General features: G+C 33.2%; 1 long non-coding RNA gene across 1 annotated transcript; it reads left to right on the top strand.

Annotated features, from left to right (window-relative positions):
* The first annotated feature begins 779 nt into the window (after positions 1–779).
* Positions 780–15,227, top strand: LOC117215899. The gene is made up of 3 exons (XR_004489240.1): positions 780–820; positions 14,429–14,560; positions 15,187–15,227. It is a non-coding gene; the product is annotated as an uncharacterized LOC117215899 (long non-coding RNA).
* The last annotated feature ends 1,231 nt before the right edge of the window (positions 15,228–16,458 follow it).

Genomic DNA, 16,458 nt, shown 5'->3' with positions numbered 1-16,458 from the left:
ACTAATCAAATATAATCATTTAGTTAATCTTTAAGATTTAAGTTAAGATACATCTTTGAGGAATCAATAAGTCTTTCGCTAATAGCCTAATAGATCTCTTGATAGATTAAACGAAGAAATACCTAACCGCGATTACAGCCAATTGGTACATATTATTCGATACATAATTAATATTTGTATCACGTACAGCGATGCAAGTGGTATTGAAGAAAATAGCCATTTTATGTTACAACTATAACGAGTAAATTTACTCGTTTAACTTGAGAGGAATTAAAAAGGTACCTGACTTTTAAATAAGCATTAAATAAGAAATTTAAATATCGCAGACGGTGATGTAGGTGTTATTCAAGAAAAGAGAACATTTTATTTTGTAATTAGCACGAGTAAATGAACGAATATCGATAATATAATATAATGATTAATATGAATTTTATCTGGCTGATTATTTAAATACCATAACATATTTCACAGTAACGTCATCGACTGCCGTTAGGCTCTTTTTGTTCAAACTTATTGATAGTCGAAAACTAGTATCAAGGAGGTGTGAATTTAGTCTTAGTTTGTAGAAACTATTAAAATGATAAAAATGGATACCGTATTAAATCGTCGAAGGCGCCAATTTACGATAAAAATTAAGAAATTGTTCAATTTGATTTTGTTATAATGGAAAACCCGTCCTTTGCTATGTCAAGAGATCGTTAACGTTTGATTGACATCTCGACACCTTGTCAAGATATATAAAGAACGCGGAAGTCGCGCGCGAGCTCTTTCGTGCCTGAAATTCCGGACAGTGAACATCCAAGAAGAATTTAAATATAAGGTAAATAAAAAAAAATATCAAATAACAACATTGTAACTAGTAATTTATAACGTCTAAGCCATTAATTTACAATACTTGAGAAATTAATTTATAATATTTAAGCTATTAATTTATAACATTTAAGCCATTAATATATAACATATAAGCAATTAATTTATAACGTCTAAACTATTAATTTATAACATTTGTTGAGATATGTATAATTTTCTGTGTTGGACTGGGTTAAATGTGTAGTAGAGATACTTGTATGTGAATATCAGCGTGTGGATGTATGTGTGTGCGCGGCGTCTCGAAAACAGATGAATGTAAACTGTTCAGTCGGTTAACAGTCGGGTATAGAAGAAAGTGCTGAGACGCGTGCAAGTGTGTATCGATGAATATATAAGAAATCGTCCATGAAATAAATATATTACTATTTTAAAATTAATCCTCAGTATAAATTTAGTGTTCTTATAACATTATTTCGACTTCAAAGATCCACAATTCTCAACAACATTTGTGCTATTAATTTATAACATTTAAGTTATTAATTTACAACATCTAAGCCATTAATTTACAACATTTGAACTGTTATTTTATACATTTAAGTTATTAATTTATAACATTTAGGCTATTAATTTACAACATCTTAGCCATTAATTTACAATACTTGAACTATTATTTTATACATTTAAGCCATTAATTTATAACATTTAAACTATTAATTTATAACATTTAAGCCATTAATTTATAACATTTAAGCTATTAATTTTCAACATCTAAGCCAATAATGTACAACATTTAAACTGTTATTTTACACATTTAAACTATTAATTTATAACATTTAAGCTATTCATTTATACCTTCTAAGCCATTAATTTATAACATTTAAGCCATTAATCTAAAACAATTACATCATTAATTCTTAACAGTTATACCAATAATTTATAACAACATTTTCCCATTAATTCAATGTAATTATGCTCTTAATTTATAACAGTTGTACCCTTAATCGGAAGTAACTCTACATTCATTGATTTTAATCAATACCATAAATTCGTAGTGAGTCAATTAAAGATTTATTTTGCTTTATTTTATTAACGAAATCTATCAAGTCTTTGAAGTGCTATTTCATTTCCATATAGCATTATATTTTAACTCTGAATACAGTATTCAATTTCCAATTTCACTATTTCGTATAAAATCTGTGGTAACACAGAGTGTCGATGTATGTGTCACGTAAAATAACAAAATAAAAAAGGAATTTGAGGTAAAAAAATAAAAAAAGAAAACTTTATTTTTTTCTAACATCAATACACTTTACAATCTACTTCCGAACTCTAGGCGTGACTTTCTAAGACTGACTCTTATGATTTTACTTTCGATCGGATCCGATTACTTTCTTTTGTCATCCCTCAACATCCCCACCGTCCATGCATGTGCTAGGCGTCCGCGATCGTTGCCACGTGCTCTTTCTTCTAGAACCTTCGGTGGAAGGACCGTTGGGATGTTGATGGTTCATTAGGCACTTCAGCGATATACATTGTCGCCGAGTGCTTTATCTCTATCGTCAGTCCGTCGGATTTGAAGTACGCCGCTCGTGACATATGTAACGATATATGGTATAACGTTATAACGTATTACTTTACATGATATAACTTTATAACGTATTACGTTATATGGTATGACGTTATAACGTATTACGTTATATGAGATGACGTTATAACGTATTACGTTATATGTTATAACGTTATAACGCATTACGTTATATGTTATAACGTTATAACGTAATACGTTATATGGTATGACGTTATAAAGTATTACGTTATATGGGATGATGTTATATCGTAATACATCATATGGTATGCCGTTATAACGTATTAGGTTAAATGGTATGACGTTATAACGTATTACGTTTTATGGGATGACGTTATAACGTATTACGTTATATGGTATAACGTTATAACGTTATAACGTAATACGTTATATGGTATGACGGTATAACGTATTACGTTATATGGGACGACTTGTTTCTGTCTGGAGATTGATTCCTAATACAACGTGTGTCCCATTATATCAGCATCTCTAAAGTACAATTCTATGTGATTTCTAGGGAGAACAATACAACCGATCCACACCTTCGTCAGGCAAAACGTTTATCCCGTGACCGTGGCTACGTTCGGCGACCAGTTGTCACCTCGAACCCACTTTCGCTTTCACAAATGTCAAACAATTACAAATGACAATTGCTTAATTACAGTTATGATAAAATCTAGGCTAAAGCATTAGAAGGCTTCCTCAAAATTGCAAAGGGAAGGCTCCGGTTTTCCTTTCATCTCCGACATATATAATAATCTGTTAATAGCAGCGTTCTCTTCAAGTTAACTACCCTCATTATCCCAAAAGAAATAAGGGATTGAACGATTCGTGGCGTCGATTAGTCAATCGTAACGGGAATTTACGATTCCCGTTGGCGCACTTCCTCGAGATCGCGTCTCCCCACGAACGTGCGAATTTACATATTTAACAATATATATATGGCGGGTTAATGTTGAAATTTTGGGTGTTTGGGCGTTAATTTTAGTTTCTTTACATTTTTTTTCCTTTAGGAATACCTGCACTTTATCATTTATGGAAGTTTTGTTAACAGAAACGAAAAATTTAGAAAAGATATGTATAATCAAGGAATCTCAGGATAGCACACTTAGACTGCAGATTTTTCTGTATGCAAAAGTTTTCTTGTATAAGGCTTTGTTTCTGCTTGAGCTAGCTTACAATGAAATACGTTCAGTGTGACAGAGTATCGACAACTATTTCAAACTTTAGCTTTAAATGCAAAAAGTTTACGCGCAAAAATAAGCTGAAGAAAAGAAAAATGTTTTTTTTCTTGTTTGACGTCTTATCCTGTCTGGCGGTATGGAATTATTCTGGAAAAGCCTGTATATGTACAGAGTATATAAAAAATACACTTATTTGACCGGGCCACCCTAATTCTACAACTCTGGATGATACAGTTTTACAAACGTCTACTCATCGCGAGGACCAACTTGCCAACTTTTCAAAATAAGCTATGAGTCGCAATTGAACCGTTTTCTGGAGAAATGACGTTGAAATTTCATTGGGTCTTACATCGAGATTATTCGCAACAAGTTTATATTTCGCAGTCAGGTAGAAAGTAAGCAATGTGACATCAACGAGAAAACAACAAGTTTTCGTTAGCAGGTGGGATAGCCCGTGATAAACAGAATGGAGCAATCAGCGTGATTTCACATTATTACAGAATTATCTACTGCGTGAAAAAAGACTTTCAAACAAAGATTCTGATTTTATTAGCTTTCTTTTAGAATAAATAGAAAATAAAATTTGTAAATAACACTTAATCTCATTATTTTAAATAATATATCTAAACTTGTTGAAATTGCAAATAATTTATTTCTGTCTTTTAACATTTAAACAATTATTTAAATGAAAATTTATTTAATAGTGCCCAGTATTGCGCGCAACCCATTTTTGGAACAACGAACAATTCGATAGTCGGTAATAGAGATAGATGGCAAAATAATTGGATTTATTGATAAAATGAGGATTAAATTGATTAAAAAAAGTAAATTGATTAAAATGTATACAACTCCTACATATACAAGAATAATATCTTGCACATCATGGTATCCAAATATACTTTCCCAGTAAAGTTCCATTTGATCCTCGTGCTAAGTAGCATACGGTGCCAGCAAACGTCAATTTTTACAAAATTTTGCGTGAATCAATCGATCCAGAGGCTCCGATCCTCCGAAATCACGCTAGTGGACACTTATACGCCCTGACACTTTTTATACATGCTGTACATAAAAATATATGTATCGAAACTGTTGTTATTTCTATACTCAGAGGTAAGATCAGAGTAGTTATTATTTTATTGAATGGATAAATCTATTACACCGTTCTGAGCCAAAAAAAGCCTTTATTGCACACGCTTACAAAAACTAGGGATAAAAACAAAAAAGCATCTTAAGCCTATCGATTAAATCTATCGATTGTAACTAGCATCATCCTCTAGTTACTATTTCTTATCACTAACGCATCTGCATATGGATGGCGAGCACGAACTCACGTTGTCATTTTCAACAGAAACTTTGATACAAAGTACGCAGATTTGTGTATAAATACATTACGGTTGAAAAATTGTTGAATATTTACTACTGTATCTGTTATACTTGATCGTTAACACCTATTTTTTTCGCCTGCCTAATGTTACGCCGGGCCTCTCTGCCTGGCCCAGGTCACACACCGCGGGCCAGACGGACACCAGATGTCCGCTTTTCCGTACGGCGTACCCTCAATATCCTTAAGCACCCGTCATAAACCCGAGTCACTTGCCTGCTAAGGTCCTTCAAAACAAACAAACATCTGTGTCCGAAGCATTTCTAAAGACTATTGTCTACCACGGCGGGACAAGGGAAAGTTAGTTTTCTCACGTGCGCTGCAACTTTCCTCCCACTAACCACTTTCTCTCGAGGGCGGTTAAGACCCTTCGGTTAACCAATTAACAGCGAAACCTGTTTCCCTCACTCTCTTAACTAACATCGGCACCAACAAATCCGATGGTCCCGCGCGCTAGACACACCCATCCTTAGCTTTCCTCCGACACAGCATCGTCACTCAACTTCACTTCTTCTACATCGTTGGAAAAGTCAACTACTAAGTATACGCTAATGCCCAGCGGGGCAGTCTAAGCATAACGCGAGAGTCGGTCTTGGTATTGTCGAGCATACATTTCCTCTCCTAAATATCTCATAGTGCTACGTCCACTAATACACTAAATCTAATTATAAGAGCCCTGCTCTAACGCACATATCTATCTTAGCTTCGTGCGACAAGTTGTTAATTACTTATTTCTCTACGTCAGTGTAATCTAAGTGCTGGAAACATATAATTTATAATTCTGTGAATCACAGGGTTATACAACCTCAATCACCCCTATTATCTCAACGAAAATCAGGGGATCGATCAATTCGTGGTGTCGATTGTTATAATCGTAACGGGGATTTACGACCCTCGTTGACGTCTCTCCTTGCGATTACGTCTCCCCGCGATTGGTCGAACAAACACCTAACTTACTATCCTCAAAACGTTATCAGATTATACATTTTGTTCGGCTGATAAAATGGAATTTCTTGGAATTTAGAGCTCCCTTTACATTCACTTGTTATTGTACGAGTATTTTGCTCGTTCACCAGCCGTTCACTCATTTTATTTTGCAATCGTGACAATTTGATGCTGCTTCTCCACTCTGTATAACGTGTTACCTACAAACACCGATATGTATATAATCTGATGCATTAATTACTATACGATACACCATGAGAACGTTAATACACGCAAAACGAAATAGATAAACAGTATCTGCTAAAATTATAGCTATAATATATAATATAATATATAATATAATATAATATAATATAATATAATATAATATAATATAATATAATATAATATAATATAATATATTTTTGTTACAGTCGACTTCTCCAAAAGTCAAAAGCTTGTCTTGTTATTGGCACGTACCGTAAACACTCGACTAATTGCGTATTTCTTAAAGCTATATTTCTCCTCTTTACAACTTTTTTACGAGATTAGTTTGAAATCAGCCCAATTGATAAACCATTTCAATTTTCAATCTCTATATTCAAAATTTATTATAATCAATTCTATTTTAGTTTTTGCTATCAAAGGAACATAAATTGGAAGTTGAAACAAAAAACATGGGTTCTAATTAAATATTACTATCTGCTTCTATTCTTAATCGTTACGAATTATTTATACATTATTACCAATTATCAATTGTTTATTATACATTGCTCGTTGCATTCACCCTATTACCCCTACACTTCCGTATCATCAACCATATTGCTATCTTCGAATAATTTTCCTCAAACGCAAAATCTCCCACGTACCTAACCTTTTAATTTCAAAGCTAATTAATTCACGGACATCTTCGATCTTTAACAAGCGTGTATCCTACCAATGATTAGCAGTTACTCTTCATTAATTCATTAATTCATTGATTCAATCTGTAACGTTTCGAGTATGTACATCGCATGTCGTATCATTGTATCGGTATTGTATCTGTTGATTCGAAAGATAGCTGGTTACTCAGGTGGCTAAATTGATCTCGCCATAGACGAAACTTATTTGTGTATCCATCTATGTATATATAAAAGATATACACAAGCAAACAGATAAGGCAATCGAGAATCAATGGATTCAATAGCCGGTAAATATTTACAAAAAAAGGAGATACCGCCGATTTTGACATTTTTTAAATATTTTGTTAATGTTATCAGTTTGAGTAAGATTTTATTCGAGGATTGCCGTTCATTAAAAAGTTAATATCAAAAAAGTTCAATGAGTCATTTGCATTTAAGAGAGTGTACTTAGTCAGATTCTTAGTAAACACTTATCCAACAGCCGATCGTTTAGTAATTTTCGATTCGATTATTCGTGTTCGTTTTTTCGTTTTCGATAACGTTTTGCAGAAGAAGATTCGATTCAATGTTTGTAATATGTCGTGTATACAATTTTAATAATTACATTCGATAATTGCACAAAAATCGGGACTGAAACGTTACAATTATGGAGACGTAGGAACGACTCTATTCCTCAAAATTGACAACGCGAATGAAAGAGAAAGAGAGCCTCGTTAAAGACTGGCGATAAGTTGAAAGATTCTTATTTGCGATTTTTGATCAATGAAATTTTTGCTAATATGTTTCTCGCGTTTTACTGGTTAAAATGACACCAAACACGATAAAATTTGGAACATATTTGCTTACTTAATAATTGATAATTAAATATTATTCATATTATATCATGTTTGATCTTATTTTAGTCGGGGAAATCCTACAAATGCGTTAGTGGAAATTTAATTTTAAAAAGCCTAAAATAAGGCAATTTTCAGTTTTGAATGATTACTCGGACACATTGTCTCAACGATAACTGATAATATTGGATCATGTTACACTGCTCGATCGCAATGGACCGCCAAATTTCCGCGATACCTCAGGGAAATCTGTCCTTCTCAAAGTGGACACGACGGCTGTGTAACTACGTAGAGGACTTTTTCGTGCAATTATCGAATGTTTGTACTAACCGTTTAATTTTTTGTTCCAAAATTCTTATTCTTTATATTAGATGAATAATTCAAATATCTCACTGTGAAGTACCTGTGTTATTATTGATTGGTGTTTTATAATTATATTAAACAACGAATACTGAATAACGAAGTATTTTTCGGTTAAGGATTTCTTTCGTTATTCATAATTAATAATTATTATACATAGCAATTTCGACAAAGTAACGAAGATGTGGAGTCGAATTCGAGTACGATAAGTAGTCACAGAAAATTTATCTTTTCTCCAATTGATTGCGTCTCCTAGTTTAATGGTGTTTTATAAACGGGCCGCTTATCTTGAAAATGGTAAATCCATTTTCCTTTGTTTCGGAATATTGAAACATTACGTTCGATTGGACTATTTTACTACGTTTTATGACCTTGAGTGACCTTAAATGACCGCGATATTTAAATCCGTCTTCAAAAGAGCAACAATGGGACAAATAGGTATTCAAAACTACACGGCTACACTTTAAAAAAAAAACGAAGCCTATTAAAGTGTTCTTTAAAACTCGTAAACGCGTCCATCTGAGAAAAACTTTTTCCATCGCGTAATAGCCTCCTCGAAACCAAACAACTTTTGTTTCAAACATTTCCCTGCGTCTCAAAAAATTGAAAGAATTATTCAGGTGGTTTGCTGTTGAAGACTCAGCCTGTATATCCCCAAAATTCCATGTAGTTCTGATTGTTAGGCAAACTGATATTGTAATCTAACACGAGTCAACCTCATCAAGGGGCGAGAGGGAGGGGGTGTCAATAGACTAAACACAGAAGTATTCGCCTCTATATGTACCTCTATTCGCTATTTTGAACATGAACAGAAAGATAACAGTACGGAGTGGGTGAGAAAAGCATTAAGAATTTTGATCCAGCATTTTTTAATCTCTTTATTGTGACATGAAAACTACGGAAAAAGTAATTTAAAAAAGCGACCAGATATCAATGACCTACGAAAAAGATAAAATTCATCCGGACAGAAAGAAGGAAGAAAACTATTTAACGTTTCATCAGAGAAAAAGAATCGAGGAAAAGGCTTGGTTATTGATCTTGTGAGACAGGAACGTCATAAATGCTAGTATAGGTAATCTTGCAGAAGTTGTTAAGAATCTTTATCGTAGTTTGGTATGAAAAATATCGAATAATTTGGATTTCGAATCACATACAAATTAAGATGCAGGGGAGAGTCGCACGGTACCTTGTGCTAGAGTTGATAAAAGTGAAAATTTACAAAGTGACTTTATAGCACAATGGAACTTGATAAAAGTAGGAAAATTAATTTTATGAAATTCAATAATACGAATTGACGAATTAACAATGTGCAAGAATAGTAATGTCGGAATTTGTAGGAAACGAAAAATTGTCGTCCAGTACCGATCAATTATTTAATTATTTGATCTTTTGCTCTAAATGGTTAATAATGTTTTAAAAAGTCCTCTAGATGTCAGTATACATATTCTTATTCAAATTTGATTATTATGTATATCGTATGGAAAATACTTAATATTTTCTTGATCTGCGCATTCGACGTGTGCCCAGACTTCACATTCGTCGTTTTTGAAACATTGAAAGCTTCAGTGACCTGTCTTTGGGCCATTTTATTTTTGAAGAGTAGCTTCGAAGCCCCCATTCATGTTCTCCTCTGACCATTTCTCTCTTTTCTGTTTTGGACTTTCAAACATTTTTCTATGGGAAAAGGTAGAAGAAAAATTAAACGGACACCTTCTAATTTAGTCTCAGTTGCCAAAATATTGAACTTACAGGTAAAAGAAATTCGGTCTATGACTAAATCATCGGTATTGGACGACAAATACGTTGAACAAATACGTTTTAGATTATAATGTATATAATATACAAAGGAAATTATAAAAGTGGGGCAAATAACTAGTAATTACACTTAATAAATTAGATATAGTATACATTAAAAAACATTTTACTTACCTGAAAAACAACATGTCAACTCTAGAAAATAATTTTTAATTTTCGAAATATCAATGTATATGTTTGACATATCAGATCAATATGGCTCCGAAATATGTTACACGGAATTGTTCATTTTCATTTGTTTGTTCCAATAAAAGCGCTAATATCTGGTGAAAAATCCTATGTATTTAGAAATTAACAGAAGTGTTAAGTGAGCTGTTATTTTGCCCGCATTGTATTTCTTACATGTAATGCCTGTTACACGTTTTATCTTTAAAATAGCAAACTCATTATTTACTCGAGATTTATTCCTAGCGCACGAATATTTTTCAATAGAGCGATGCAAAGTTTTACTGTATCTCGGATCATCACAAGTTAATCAAAATCTTGAGGATTCGATTTCACCTGCTCAAAGTGACTTTTGCAGGCAAAAGAAATTGTTCCTCGGATACTTTAATATTTTTTACTAAATTTCATCAAAAATAGAATTTTATTTGCTAATAGAAGATAACTATGTTTTGGTACTCCTACAGAACAATATCACGACATTCGCTAAAATTACAAATATTGTACAGTATATTCACTACAAGGCTAATTGAAATAGCTTGTAATCCAACATATAAGAATGCTACTTGCAAAGTATTTTTGCTAGTAACAGTTTAAAGTAGAGAGATATTCCTAAAAAATCATATATTTTATACATATATGTACGTAGTATATACAGTGGATATAACTATGTTTCTGAATTTATAAAATAACAATTGTCTTGTAATACGTAAAAATCTCGAGAAGATTTAAATAAAAATTTTGATTATTTGTTTGAAAATAATTTATTATTTGCACTGAAATGTTACATCTCGAATGCACTGTACTTTGTTACGCGATTCGTTCCTGCACAATTTTTTCAGCAAGCTATCTACATAAACAATACATGATAAAAACGAAATTAGGTATATTAGTTCCACCAGTATTTTAATTCAAATTAATAATTTACTGAAGAACATTTATTAACACGTTGACTACCACGACACCCGCATTCGGGTGTCAGCAAAGTTTCTGGTCAGGCCGCGTAACCCATATTCGGGTGTCGCTTATTTGACTACTTGCTAAGGATCGTCGTAGGTATTTGAAAAGATATTTCATAATAATAAAACTGTTGAATTGTTATAAAATAAAAATACGTTGTAATACGTTGTAAATAAAAATTGTTATAAAATAAAAAATATAAAATAAAAATAAAATAAAAAAAAACATTCTATACATAGCTGAGGTTGGTCGGGACAATTTGGACAAGAAGTTGTTGTTTTCTTCAAATTCTTTTGTGCCTTTGTTCGGTCCATTCGACGTCTTTTACTTGCATAACATAGTTTGCACGCGCGTCTAATGCTTCTTCCGGAATCATTTTTCCGAACGGCGATATTGTGCTGACTCTGTCGAAGACAAGGATTCTTCGTATTTTTAGACAACCCTAATAATTTTGCAACTAGTAATTGTCTAAATATTCCAATATTTATATTTTTCCTTGTTGCAATTTTGTGAACCGTCAAAGCGTTTACAACAGAAATTCCCAGAAGGAATTGAATGCCACGTTTTCTGTACCATTTGATTCCTTTTCTAATTGTGGTGGCATAAGAAACCATTTGATCGGAATAATCTATACCACACTTTCCTTCGTTATATTCGACAACAGCTAGCGGTTTTAATGTAGCGAACAAGCGAAACGAAAGATCATTCTTGAGACCACCACTTGAGCGATTCGCATTACTAAAATATCGATAGGAGCACCTAGCAGAGAACGCTTGGTACTGCTGTACGCGTGGCCTGACGCAGATTTTTTTGAAAACACGCGTGGCAGTCAATGTGTTAATAAACTATTAAACTACATGTCGTGAAGAAGTATCCCCTTTATGAACATTTATTAATAGCTCTAGAGTTGATAATATTAGCTTGAGGAAGTTCTGTATGTACGTGTAATTGATAGTACTCGCGTACACCTGTGCGTGTAAAACGTTTCAAGTTAATAAAGAGAACATGATACACGTGGAATAGGTATGAATAAAAATTACAAGAAGCCGGAGAATATTCTAAAACATATGCCATGATAAAATATAAATTGTAAAGAGTTATAGATCATGTTATTATATATTAAAATTATGCTTAACAAGCAGATATTAGCGTAAATATGACGCTGCGTTAATTAAATCCAACAATATTGAGAAAAGAACAAATTGAACAATACCTAGAAATAATTTAGAAAAACACTGTTAGATCAATTTCAAATTGGGTTTTCTTTACTCGATGTCAAACTTAACTCTTATTCGTCTTTTGCATAAACTCTTTTCGTGATATGAAACTTTAGAGTTGACATGCTGCTGGTATTAATTGCACACGCAGAATAAGATTTTCCAAATTGAACCGAAACGATTTAGACAGAAAAATGTAATACTTTCAATATTCATAACAATTATTTATGCATTCCGCATATAAACCTACCGAATATTTATTACTTACTTTTAGCTCAAAAATATTTGATATACTACTACCAAGCAAATATTAGATTGAAGAGGAAATCATACATGAAAGATGTCACTTTTTTTAATAAAAAGTTCGTTCTCATCAAAGTTTCTGGCAATTTATTACATACCTGTATACAAAGTGGATTACTTTGTAACACAACTGGAAAGTAACTTTCTTTAGTAATGATTTGCGTAATAAATTACGCAAAAAGTAAAAAGAAGATTATATTTTAAATCATATTCTAAGAATAACTGTATTTTAAACGTGATTTCAAAAGAATTTTGAATTTAAAAATTCGTCAAAAGTACATACGTACTTACTACTTCGACACGATCTAGGCTAATTATGTGTTCTAATGTTTATACATCTTGATAGTAGCTGTATTCAAAGAGCGCGTCGAATCTTTTTATAGTATTTGCCTTTTGATGTATTAAAAGTATCATTAGAGATATTCTTCTTATTATCGCAAATATGTATAGTTCTGCTCATTGCATCGACAAGTGAACGGATTTTAAGCTTCCTATTCTTTTACATTTTCAATATTTCCAGAGTTATTTGTTTTCAGAATAAAAAAATATTAATTCCTGCCACTTTTGAGAGAAATTGTTTAGAAGTGTATCCTGTTTATCTCGAATCGCTCAAATATATCGGGGAAAAAATGAATGATACAAAAATCGAATGACATCGAAAGGGATATACTATTATATTCGTGTGTATTTACTTTGCGTGTATTGTCTTAACATGAAATCTCTTGCGTGTTAAAATATTTCAGTGGATATCTCCATTTTTTGTTACATAATCACGCAGCTGACGTTCAGACATCTCTAAAATACTAGAAACTTGCGTCTTTCGCACCATCCGCTATCGTAATAGAAACTTTCAAATTCGACAGAGCAATACAAAGCACGCGAAAAGTGACTGACCAAAAAAGAACTGAATGTTTTGACGACATTACGAAACTGCAGCCTTGTATTTCAGCAATATCATACCAGCAATAACAAATTTTGAGAAATATCTTTATGTTCTATTCCTGTGGCGTACTTTGGATAACGCTAATCCCGGCGACACACTAAATTTTGAAATCCATACGACTGATTCTACAGAAGCGGGGATTCTACAGCAGCGATTTCGCTTGCACAGTTGTTCATTTAATTTGTGAATTGTAAGAAACCTCAAGTATGTCAGAGGACATAGTGATATTGCTACAAAAGCGACTAGACAAATAGAGAGCTACATGTGATTTTATCGTATTTTTTTAACCCTTTCGCTTCGGCAATCCAGTCCGCCGAAGTACTGTCACTGAACGGAAACGCGCGCCAGAAATACGCACAGTGTGCGTGGCTACTGTATATACGTTTTCCTAAGTCTTAAATAATAATAATTCTTGTAAGAACCGTATACGAAATATCGTTTCACTGTCAATGGATTTAGTAGATTTTTTAGCACGAAACAATATACGATTTTGATGTTGTTTCAAGAACGAGTAACTTAAAGAAGTGATTAATCCAGTATGTCAATAAAATCAAGGGAAAATGTTCTGTCGATAACGAAAAAATATATTAATGACCACAGATAGCATTTGTATATGCATCATTTTTGTCAAATTTTGTCTTCCAAACACAACTTTTTAATATTCCTATTTTATCTACTTTTGCTAAAATACATTAAACACATTTCAATACTAAACTAAAGATCTTTAAACTTAAAAATGACTTTTGCTTATTCCCATGTCACAAACAATTGGCTTTAATAATTATCGATCAATACTCTCTTATTCGTAAGCACATCAGCATATTCGATCCATGCAAATTCACGTAAAATGTTACTACTTCCTGCCTTTCGTTACATGTATCTTAATAAATTGTATCTTATTAAATCTTAATAAATATGAGTCTTAATAAAAAGAAGTTACTTTTTACGTAGACCAAACCTAGTTCTATTATTAAGCGCGTAAGCAGATAAGATGAAGATCAAATAGAGGCAAAGCTAAAAAATAACGACTATATATTTTCATGTTTCAGCGTTGAAAACTTATGTGGGTGAAACGCTAGAATTGACTGGAGTTCTTCGACAAGAAATGGGCACTTGTCTTTGCATAGACAGCAACAATGTGCCTCCGACAGTCAGCAAACGTTACTCTCTACAAGTTCACTGTATGTATTATTAAGCGCTTATCATAGAGTTATTATACAAATATATTTGCAATTATCATTCTTATATATTATACAAGGTGAATCAGAACACGTGGAAAATATGGCAGAGGTTGATTCTGAATACTGAAATAAGAAGAAAATTTTATATAACATAATATGCCTAATATGACCATACGTTCCGCTTATAGCTTATTTTGCGATGCTAAACATTACACAGATGAACGATTTCTTGGAAAATAGATAAATCGTGCTGGCCTTATTTCCGGACCAATACGCTCTTCGGATCCGAATCCGTTCGATTATTAAATACGGGGGCGTTTAAAATCTCTTACTTATAAAACGTTAGTTGACGTGACGATCAAAATTTTCGACAAATTCGTGTAAGCTGTTCGAACAAGATGGACGATCTATGACGCGACGCATTCGCGTTTCCGTAGAAACTGGAACTGGTCGATTCGAGTAATTTCTCTAAAGATAGGTAAGAAAGTACTGTGACACAAAGCAAGCGTCTACTCGAAAACGTTTATACGAAATTTTCTTCTTATTTTAATGCGCTGAATCAGCCCCTGCTTGCCTGGAAGCCGTACTTTCCACATGTCTCGAACTCTATCATACCGATCCACTAGGTAAACAAAATAAAAGCCTGCCAAGCACTGTGGCGGCACGGGCCACGGAACTTTTCAACGGCTCCGGATGCAAAGCGCGACGCCGCCAAAGCGCAACACCGACGTGCCCAATGTACCATCGATATCTTCACACTCTTTCCGCCGAATTCTCGGAAGAGCATACACGTGCCAGCACTGGGCTACGATATCGATGGGCTACGAAGGGAAGAATCTGCGCGATCCGAAACAAAAGCACAGGCAGTCTGTCTTACGCCATTAAATGTGTAACTCCTCGGTATTATTTGCATAGCAACGCGTCGAATGATCTCTCGGTGTCTATCGTTATTTGTTAGTTGTTACCAATTGTCTGTTAAGTGTAATTGTTAATTGTTAATTGTTAATTGTTAACTCTGATTGTTGATTAGTTCTAAATAAACTATTGTTCGTTAAAAACACCAAGAGTAGTTCCTTACGCACCTATCACCATACCACCTCAGCACGAACGCCGTATAGATTGTTTTCACCTGTTCGATTCGTGCTAGATTTGACTAAAATACTCATGCGAACTTATTGAAAATATAAAATCCGAATTAACATCCAGTTTTCAACAACCTGTCTAAAGATACCGCTCACAAACAAGCTATCATTTCTTGAAACAAATATATAAGATTTATTTACGTTATCAATTTTGTCGTGTGTCGAAATACAGCCCACTCAAAACATTCTATGGACCAAACGAAAAAATTGTTGACATTGATTGTCAACAAGTCCTACAAACTAGGATCTTTCATATTTCTTTCGCTTTTGATAATTAGGCACAACCTCCCGCTAGCCGATGAGTCATTCTGCTATATTTGGCTTATCCTTTGTTATTATACAAATTACTGCCATTGTTCACGGCTGATCTACTAATTCGTTTGGTGACTAGACACTACGTTAGATATTTTAATCAAATAAACTCATAATTGTATCGATAAAATACTTCCTATCAGTACAATATATGATCCAAAATTTAAACATCCTGCTTCAGGGCGACATATCCAGTGAATTAACGGCGCCTGAACAATCCCTTAAAACGGATAAATCTATAACTTTATTATCTAATTTCAACCTAATATCCACAAACTGATCAACATAATTTCACTATGCCCAAAAAGAATCGCCTTGCAAATGATATCGATATTTACGACATTTTTTTGCTATATTAATATAGTATTATTTGTTATAGATCCAGACCACCGACCTCGACCAGGGCTATCAAAATTCGCCTTCGTCATGGCCAATAACCAATAT

Source organism: Bombus bifarius, unplaced genomic scaffold (assembly GCF_011952205.1).
Source record: "Bombus bifarius isolate JDL3187 unplaced genomic scaffold, Bbif_JDL3187 scf7180000009837_frag, whole genome shotgun sequence".
Classification (NCBI taxonomy): domain Eukaryota; kingdom Metazoa; phylum Arthropoda; class Insecta; order Hymenoptera; family Apidae; genus Bombus; species Bombus bifarius.
The sequence above is the reverse complement of the archived record's forward strand: the minus strand, read 5'-3'. Positions and strand labels throughout refer to the sequence as shown.